Below are 8,225 nucleotides of genomic sequence, written 5' to 3' on the forward strand. Positions count from 1 at the left end.
ATATACGTTACCTGTCCCCAAGTAGGTGTGCCGTTCTTTAGGCTGAATCGTCAACGATCAGTCCAAGCTTCCGCAGAAGCTTCAGTTTCAAGCCCCCAAGTAAATGGACTTTGAGGCTTATTGTTGTTATTAATTATTTGAGTTCGCTCCTAAGGAGCATAATTTTACAATTTATCAAGGGTGTTCGCTTACGTTTTTTGTGCTTTGTAGGCGTGAACTTGTCAAGGCAGTAGTAGCACATCTCCTTAATGAGTGTCATTGACTTTGGAGGTGTATTTAAAACATTGCGACGTGCAGTCATCTTAGTGACTTAACCCCCGAAGGGGCATAGTAACACATACTAACTTTGTGATCGGAAATACCTTACTCTGATTTATTTGATTGATTGATTGATTGATTGATTGATTGATTGATTGATTGATTGGTTGATTGGTTGATTGATTGATTGATTGATTGATTGATTGATTGATTGATTGATTGATTGATTGATTGATTGATTGATTGATTGAAGGGTTTAACGCACCGACGCAACTCAGGCGATGAGGCGTTCTGTAGTGTGTAATTTTGACCACCTGAGGATCTTTAACGTGCGCCGAAATCTCGTACACATGGACACGTGTTTGCACACACCGGCGTCCTGACTCTAATGCGACATGCCGTTGGTCAAACTCGCTGGTAATGAAAACTTGACTTAGATCAGAACTACAGGAGCCTTGTACACCAGTTCGTTCATTCACAATTTAATTAAGTTATGTGTAAGCGAAATATCAAATATCAGATTTTAATAATTCTGCTTTGAGGATATTAGCGCACGCTGGAATCTTCCGCAAAAAGCATTGTGAATGATTTGTCAAAGCTATTGCATTGTTGTAAAGCTGTAAACTATTACTTCTGATTACCGGAGCTGGAGCTGGTTACCGGGTGGTTGAGAAATCCATCTACTAGTAATGTGGCAGCTCTAGACATTTTTCCGTCAAAGCAGAGAAAAAGCAGCGGACATTGAAAGCTCGGACGATGTTAACATCGTGGTTAAGTTTTCGAGTAGTGCTTTCTCTGAAGTCGTGTGTTCATTGATGATTTTTCGTTATATTCTGTGAAATTAGCTTTGATAACTCTTCACGTACAAACCTTTTTCGCAAAAGCTGCGAATTTTTTTTATTCTTCTGCCTACAAGATTCCCGAGTAATATGCCTTGCTAAGCCTTTTTCGGTGTTCTGTGGTGGGTATCTTCGGATGTTTCTTGTTCTCATAAAATTAAGATTCAATGGGCACCGGCGGGGAAAAGCGTATTTTCCGCTAGAATCTAGGGAGCCCCGGCTCCCTTCCTCAGCTCCGTCGGCACTCATTTTTGTTCAGGTCGCGTTTCCGGTGTGCACCCATGATTTTGTATTTATTTTCTTCGTAGTGCAGCCCAATGCTTTGGGATTACCATGAGGGGGACCCACCTAACGGCACTAGGCACGAGAACAACCCAGTTTCCAACAATAAAACTGTGCAGTACTTCCAACACGAATCGACCACTAATTTGCATATGCATGTGCATTGTCTTTTTAGTAGAATTATTACAGAAAAAAGTACACACACTACTAGAGACGGAACTGAAAGGTCAACAGCACTGAAACTTTTCACCTCTTGAAAACACTATTACCGTAAGACTGCTCAAAAAGAAAGCAAGATGCAAGATACAACAGCTGAAATACGCGCGTGGACTCCGCAAGTGGTCAGCAAAAATTGGCGATTTTGAAACCGAAATCAAGGAGGGCGGGCCCATTAAAATGACGTTGCAGCCGGCAAGCGTTCGCCCGGACGGTCAGCAGCACGGGAGCAAGCCTGCACGCAAGCTCTACGCGCGCACGGGGCGGCAAATGGGTGAAGCGTGCGCAGCAGAGCTCGACCAGTTCTCCAGCTGCGTGGCTGGCCAGAGGAAGAAGACCCGTCATTTGGAGCGTCACAGGCGCGTCATGGCTGTTTACGTTATGTGCCTGCAGGTGCAGCGTGCTCTGAGGCGGAGCTTTTTGAAACTGATTGATTGATTGTGGGGTTTAACGCGCCGACGCAACACAGGCGATGAGGCGCGCCGTAGTGGAGGGCTCCGGATTAATTTTGACCGCCTGGAAATCTTTATCGTGCGCCGAAATCTCGTACGCACGGGCGTTTTTGCTTTTCGCCTCCATCAGAAAAGCGGCCGCCGCGGCCGGGAATCGAACCCGCGACCTCGTGCTCAGCAGCGCAACGCCTTAGCCACTGAGCCACCGCGGCGGGTAGCTTTTTGAAACGCGTCTGACTGATTAACGAGGCGTTTCACGGGGCTACCACTCGTGTCCCAGCTGATTTGGTGGTACTTACTGCACAATAAAAAAAGGAACTTTGTCGAGGTGAAATTTAAGTGCAGTTGGCCTTTAAGGCATGAAAAATGAATGTTTTAGGAGCCTGTGAAAGGCACTAAAAAGTATCACTTAGGCATACAGGGTGGTGCGGTGATAACTGGGACATTTTAAACTTTTTCCTGAATGAACCGCCGCTGTGTTCGCGCTCAAACTTCACACGAAGGTCCCATTTTATTGTCTATTTTGCTTGACATCAGGAACAACGACAGTAATTACCTGTTTATTCTGAAAAAAAAATAAAAACGGTTTTCGCCTATGAGAAAATGGCGGCCTATTTGGACGTGGCAGCCTGCGCAAGTTGATCTTGGAACGACGGCGCCACCGGGGGTATTCAGAAAGAAACGCACGTCTGGGATTCACGATAGGAACGAGCTAGATGGTGTAGGAGACTACCAGAAAATCTGAGTGTGGGTTTTGTGACCGTCGGCTAGCTCGTTTGGATCTTTCCTAGATGCATTTTCAGATTGTCTGCTACACCATTTAGCTCGTTCTTATTGTGATTCCCAAACGTGCGTTTCGCTCTCAATACCCCAGGTGGCGCCGTTGTTCCAAGATCAACTTGCGCTGACTCGCACGTGTAAATCGGCCGCCATTTTCCCATAGGCGAAAATTGTTTTTATTTATTTTCAAAATAAAATGGTACGTACCGTCGTGGTTCCCGGTGTCAAACAAAATAGAACGCGAAATGCGACCTTCGTGTGAAGTTTCAGCGCGAACAGAACGGCGGTTCGTTGAGGAAACATTTTTGAGATGTTCCAATTATCGCCGCACCACCCTGTATATAGACACGAAATTCAATCGTTTGGGAAATTAGAGGCTCAGTTTATATTTACTTTAGGGTGGTGTTTCTAGGGATATTTTTGGCGTAAATTGAAAATAGCGGGCAAATTTTGCGCTGCGGCAAAGTAATTTTCTTTTCTTTTGGGGAAAATGCGGCCAGCAAGTAGCAGTATTTTAACGGATTTACGTGAAATTTACCAGCCAAATCTCAATGTCTTGCACCGTAGTGTTTGCCTCTTTTCCTTTCAATCGATATTTGTGTATGGAAAAAAAACACTCAGCTTCCACTGAGCTTGGCGGAGCATGATTGGATGTCGGAACACGCGATTATTTGATTTCATCTGGAATGTCAGAATGTTTGCCACGCAGGTCTTTTCGCAGTTCTTAGCACAGAAAATCTGGGAATTGTCGTCCAAGGCAGGATTAAGCTTGGGAGTGGGTCTGTCAGCAACCGGTCCGTCGGGAGACTGTCCTGGACGTCCAAAATGAGGTCCGAACGAGCTCCAACATTTGACAAAAAACTGGGATATGTATTGGTTCTAAGGTGGCTCCTATCCTTTGGAATATTCTTTTCAGGGTAATCGACAGGCACATTCAGCAGAACCTGTGTGGGTTAGCGATCAAAATAGTGAGATACTTTGGCGATTTTCTTGTCTTTGTGGATTGCTGTAATGTATCACGCCGAGTGGTTTCTCAGTTGAAATTGTCCAAAGAGTACGGCATTGAACGTAATTTCACGTGTGAGCTTCCGAAGAAAGGTCAGCTACAATTGGTGGACTTGCCTTGGATTTTGGAACCAGGACATGTCTGCTGCACATATTGTCCTAGGTCTTCGAAACTTCTTCTAAAGTTCAGTTCAGGGCACTCCAAACTGTTAAAAAGTGGAATTGCTTTTCGATGTAGCGGTCAGCTGTTTTTAAGTACTGTCTGCATGAAGTTTCGGACGCTTTCGAGGCGCAGATCAACAGGCTTAACGCGGCAGGTTCTGTAGACACCTAGTGCGCAGGAGCGCCCAGACGGCAATAAAAGTGGGTATTTCGATAGCGGAGTCTGGGAAAGATAGTTTTCTGGTGGGGAGGACTAAAACTTCTGTGATGCCATATATGCAGTTTATCGCATGCCCTGAAGAATTTTGCCGCACGAAACGCTGTTACAGTGCTTTTCTCAGCTCCGAATAAGCTTGGCAAGCTTTGTAAATTTGTGGAAAGCAAGTTGTCTGGACAGCAGTTTGGCAGCTGGTGCAATGTTAAACATACTTCTGTGTTCGTCCCGTGAAGCTCAGGCACTGGTTACTCATGGCCATTTTCATGCAATGACGTTTACATTGGTCAGTCGGGCGGGTGCATCAATGTACGACTCATGGAGCACCGGAGGTCTCTCCAGAGAAATCGATATGCGCGCATTACTCAGCATTGCGCGACCCACACCGATAAGAGCCAAGCGCCATTTTTCGCGGTTTGATAACACCTGCATTTTGTGGCTGCACAATCACCAGTTGGCAAGAGGGGTAATGGAAATATATGATATGAAAGAAAAAAAGAAGACAATTGTGTCAGCCATGTGTCTGTTTCGCTCTATGAAAAGGAATTTCTTTTCATATCAAATGCTTAACTGCGGTTGTTGTGGGTTGTAACTTAGATATATGACTGAATATCGTATTCCCGTGGTTATCGAACCGCACTATCGAGGGGTTTTTCTGGGCACGTGTTTGTTCTGAATATAAGTTTGTGTTTATGCCCAATAAAACCCAGTTGCGAGTTAGCGCCGTCGTGTGTCTACTCAACTTTCGTCCCGTTTCCACCGCTACTTAACGAGCACAAACACCAACTAGCCCCATTGCCGATTCCACTCCAACAGGAGATAACAATTGCGCGTCAGAACTGCGCCCACTTTTCCAGTGGCTGAATGCTTCCTGTAAGGAGGCGAAACAAGCACATGAATGTACCATGTCACATTCAAGGGTACCGTGGAATAGAATAGTCTGGGCTGCGACGCGCTTGTCGACTGCAAAGCTGTTACAATACAACCGACGTTTTTGTTGAACTTTTCCACCCTTAGCCGAGTTCCCAAGGGTTTAACAACGAATTTCGATAAAAGATGCACAATTGGTCCCTGACAACGCGAACGCACTTCGAAGAACTATTTCTTGACTGTAGTTATCGATTCGGTGACATGACAGAATGACCTTATAAGCTCTCCACAACACGGACGAACCCCGTGGATAGTTCAGTAAACTGCAATAATTCCAGATAAACAAGCTGAGTCATCCGGTTCCGCATCAGTGGACGGCCACCGTTGCTGCTGGGAATAACACCATTCATTAACTGTGATCTACGTAGTGCCAATTAACAACATTACACAGCACGCAAGATTCTTGGCAACTGACCCTTATAGCCAAAGAGTAGACGTTGAATGTTATCCGGTAGGGCAGGTGATACTGCTTGAATAGGCTACTTCAAAAGTGCTGAAAGAACCTCCCATCTCTCGTTCTTTTCCCGTAATACACGTGCTGCCGCTTTCCGGCCAGCGGTGTCCTCCACGTGATCGGCGGCTGGCTGTGTACGTGTTGGTGGCGCCATTTTGAAACTTTTGCGTGTCAGATAGATGCCCAACTGCTTTTCGCCGAGGAGGTGCCTTGCACCATGAGTTGCACGTTCGCATATGTGTCGCGTTCATTCACGCTTTTGCTCGTTTTTTTATTGCGTTAGAAATAGATAGGGGGTGCGGGCAAAAGTTCTCGCCAGCATTCTGCGGGCACAGTGCGACAGAAAAACAGAATGAAAGAGGTCGTGCGGACTCGGGTGACGTCAAACCCACCAGGTGGTGATGTTGGCTGCGGTGTCGCCGCGCTCGGGCCTCTGGCGTCCTTGTTGCTCGTGATAACGTTACGTCCGGATGGCGTGGCGGCGGCGGCTAGAACACGGTTTCTCTGTCTCGGCGCGCGGAATCTGCTCGCAAGTGGCGTTGTTGATCAATTCGCTCTCGAGTTGCTGATCAATTCGCTCTCGCGCTACAAACGACTAGCGACCTGATTAGCTCTGTTGGTAGAGCGACTGCTCCTGTGAAGCGGTGGTCCCGGGCTAGAACCCTGGACCATGACGAATTTTTCTTCAACTGCGAAGTTTTTGAGAAAGCTGTATAGCTTTCCTTTGTAGCCGTATGGATGCATTCAGGTGGATGTCAAACTTTACTTCGCAGAAACTTACTCCACCTTGGGGATTTACCCTAAATCTGGTCGAGTAACACCTGTCCTTTACTTGGAGTTGTTGATAAATTCGCTCTCGCGTTACAAATGACTAGCCTCCTGGTTAGCTCAGTTGGTAGAGCGACTGCTCCGGTTACGCAGTCGTCCCGGATTCGAATCCAGGACCAGGACGAATTTTTCTTCAAGTGCGAAGTTTCTGAGGAAGCTGTATAGCTTTCCTTTGTAGCCGTATGGCTGCATTCAGGTGGATGTCACTTTCCTTCGCAGAAACTTACTCCACCTTGGGGATTTCCCCTAACTCTGGCCGATTGAGACAAAGGCCAAGTTTCGGGCTTCTTAAGTCAGACAAGCTTTGGCGGAACATGGGCCCGAACAATAAAAAAGACAGGTATAACGCACAAAAAAAGACATTTCAACCGCTACAAAACCGACATGGGCACAAACATCAGAAATAGGCCGTTATAGGCCCAATAAATGAGAGCTTAAATTGTTTCCTTTCTCCTAGTTCAAGCTTGCATGTTAAATAGGTTTTATACGGAACGAAAAAAGAAATATACATTTCGCCTAAAGTTCTGCTCTCTAAAATTGCACTTGCTGGAAAGGTTTCCGAATGTGTCACTTGGCGCCTTATTGTTCTGTTTTTGCAGTTACTTTGCCTGGTGCTCCTTTTGGCGTCAGCAACGTGCAGCTATCATCGCGGATACGGCTACGGACACGGATACGGTTACCCATTTCCATACTATGGCCTCGGCTACGGAAGGTATGGACTGGGAGGCTACGGCCTGGGTGGTTACGGGTTGGGTCACTACGGACACCATCCTTTCGGATATGGATTCGGCTTCCCGAAGATTTGGGGCCGATGATGGACAGAGCAACAATTCCCTTCGGAGACACGGAGAGGCTTTTACAAACCACCGAAGGAGCCCACAGGAAAGGCTACTCGTGAACTAAAGACGAGGTACGTAAATTTTGGACGTGACTGAATTTTGGGAACTGATGTGGGCACATTTTTTGCAGGCATACAGAACAGGGAGCTGGCCGCCTTGGCAAAAATGTTGACCAGGAGGCTTCCCGGACACCAGCGGTGACACCTTCGCTAGTCAATAAAACGAACTGTGGCATTTGTGCGTTATTCCTCTGCAACATCATTTCTGCCACGCCTAAATACAGCACGCGTCACTAACGTGTGTATCTATCTGCATAAACATACTGGAAACATCCAGCAAAAGAAACCTTTGCTCGCTCATCAAACCAAAAGGTAGGTAGCATATAATTGACTGTTAGTTTGTACGGCCTGTTACAAGTCTTACGTAGTTTTCTGTGTCAATAACTTGAACGGTACAATTACTGTCATCGATTGAGACAAATTACTAATTACACCACTACAATTTTACACCCGTTTGAATTGCTGCTTGGCGGAAGAAAAAATATTGTAAGAATGGTTGACTGTGAAGCGATAGATTTACATCATTTCGGCCATCACAGCACCCAACAAAGCCACGAACTATGCACACACCTTACTAGTTTTTGTGGATGTTCCTCTACTAAAACCGCCGGCCCAATCAGGGGATCGGCCAAACATCAGTGGTTGGAGGGAAAAAATTCTTGTCTAATAATCGTGGTCGAGGAAAACAATTCAAACAGATTTGAAAGTGGTTTTCTGTGGCTTGGTTGAGGAAGCAAAAAAGGAATATAAAAATGGTAAAATAAAAAATAAAACGTTGCAGAAATGTATACGGTGGAAGAAATTCTATGAGCTGCGACAGTAAATGAATCAAATTCCATGGCAAATCTATTTCAATTTTCAATGAAGTACAGGAGGGCAGAGCAAACTTTCCGGCCGCAGAACCCAG

At 45.9% G+C, this 8,225-nt stretch overlaps 1 long non-coding RNA gene across 1 annotated transcript in view; it reads left to right on the forward strand.

The window, feature by feature from the left end:
* The window catches only part of LOC144180663 (uncharacterized), a 29,664-nt gene extending 22,164 nt beyond the window's left edge, over positions 1 to 7,500 (forward strand). The window contains exons 2-3 of the long non-coding RNA XR_013324495.1: positions 7,020 to 7,330; positions 7,390 to 7,500. This is a non-coding gene — a long non-coding RNA (uncharacterized LOC144180663). The remainder of the gene's footprint in view (positions 1 to 7,019; positions 7,331 to 7,389) is intronic.
* Positions 7,501 to 8,225: the final 725 nt, after the last annotated feature.

The sequence above is a fragment of the Haemaphysalis longicornis genome, unplaced genomic scaffold (genome assembly GCF_048455015.1).
Source record: "Haemaphysalis longicornis isolate Haplotype H1 unplaced genomic scaffold, Haemaphysalis longicornis Haplotype H1 scaffold_4, whole genome shotgun sequence".
Lineage (NCBI taxonomy): Eukaryota > Metazoa > Arthropoda > Arachnida > Ixodida > Ixodidae > Haemaphysalis > Haemaphysalis longicornis.